The sequence below is a fragment of the Octodon degus genome, unplaced genomic scaffold (assembly GCF_000260255.1).
Source record: "Octodon degus isolate 3935 unplaced genomic scaffold, OctDeg1.0 scaffold00042, whole genome shotgun sequence".
Lineage (NCBI taxonomy): Eukaryota > Metazoa > Chordata > Mammalia > Rodentia > Octodontidae > Octodon > Octodon degus.
In genome coordinates this window covers 4,145,120-4,146,802 of record NW_004524618.1, presented here as the reverse complement: position 1 = coordinate 4,146,802, position 1,683 = coordinate 4,145,120, and the positions used below count along the sequence as shown (strand labels likewise).

The 1,683-nt window shown below is 41.3% G+C and overlaps 1 pseudogene; it reads left to right on the top strand.

The window, feature by feature from the left end:
- The first annotated feature begins 507 nt into the window (after positions 1–507).
- Positions 508–1,675, top strand: LOC101578363 (annotated as a pseudogene).
- The last annotated feature ends 8 nt before the right edge of the window (positions 1,676–1,683 follow it).

The following is a 1,683-nucleotide window of genomic DNA, read 5'->3' as shown; positions in this document are numbered from 1 at the left end:
CAGATGGAGTCCACCGCACCAGAGACCCAGCTAACAATAAGGTTGGCTTCCGGGTTCGCGCATCTCTTTCATTCATTCATTCATTCATTCATTCACTTTTTCTTCATTAAATACTGCTCACAGGCAGGCAATAAAATCACTAGGAATCAGCTTCTTAATAAGTACAAGCACAAGGGCGCGTGGAGCTCACGGGGTAGGGCACTGAAGTGAACTTTTAGTGGCCCGGACCTGGAGCGTCTGCCGCCGGTCCGCCCCGGCTTTTCGGGGCCATCGCCTGCTGCTCTCCCGGAGGGTGCTTCGGTGCTTGGTCTCCTCTCGCCGTCGCCAGCTTGTGTCTGGTCTTTTGCCCGCCTGCCCGGGCCGAGCGGAGCTGGAACATGGCGGTGGTCTGGTACTAGGGATCAAACTTGGGACCTTACACTTGCCGGGCAGGTGCTTATGCCACAGAGCCATCTCCCCATCCCTATTACCTCCTTTAGATCTTGGGTTTACTAGGACTGCATCTTCATGGCTTCTCCAGGAAGATAAACTGATCATCTAAAAAATGACTACCGAAGAAGATTTTGCCGGCCTTCCAGGGTACCTGACATTAATACTGACCAAAGCCAGAACATGCTAGAAATTTTAGAAAACTGTTTTGAAGAAAAAAGTTTTATTGATGATTTTATCACAAGTTCTACAAAATCAGTGCTTTATTCAACACCCAAAATAAAACACAGTGGTTTTCAGTCACCAAGCAAAGATTGCCAAAAATCATACCCAAAGTCATTTCCAGTTTCTTCGAGGGAGAAAGAAGCATCTCAGCCAGACCTTATAGAACCAAGTGAAGCTCCTCATAGATCAGTTCATGCCTGTGGAATTCATCAGAAAGTTCTGGCAGCTGATGTTTGTTCTAAAAGTACACCAGACTTGAAAAAAAAAGTCAGATAAAAAATTAAATGGTCTTTGTGCTGAAGCTGATGAAGAATTTTACTTATCAGTTGGCTCACCCACTGTTCTTCTGCATGAAAAGCCATCGGAATTGCAAAATGCTATTTCATCTGCTCAAAAGAGAGAAACTGACACTTTTGGAAATTCAGTAAATATGTTATCTTCAAATACAGAGATTTCTCTTAAAACCAAAAAAAGGTTAAATTTTGAAGATGAAGATATTTTGAGAAATGTAAAGAAAGGCACTAACAAATCAGAGATAGAGGTTAAAATATCAGGACAAGAAGAAAGGAGACTATCAGAAACATCTCCAAAAAGGGTACAAGATACAGGATATGAAATTCAATCACAAACGAAAAAAAGTTTTTCAACATTGTTTATAGAAACTATAATGAGAAAAAGTGAATCCAGTCTCATTGTTAGGCATACAGCAATGGAACCATTCCATTCATCTCCAAGTAATGAAAAGTTGTTAGAAGATGAATTCATAATTGATGAGTCCAGTAGAAGTTTTGCCCATCAACCTTGGATTACAATACCAAAAAAAGGTAGACCTTTGAACCAACATACAGTATCCTGTGCTGAGAGCACTGCAGTCCTTCAAGATAAGAAGGCAGGAGAACATCAGAGTGTATCACCTGTGACTCTGACAAATGACAAACATTTATATAAAACTCACCCAGAAGAGAAATCTGAGCCCTCTAGTAAACACAAACCAAGTACAAGTTGCATTGTGATAGATGAATTGGAAAA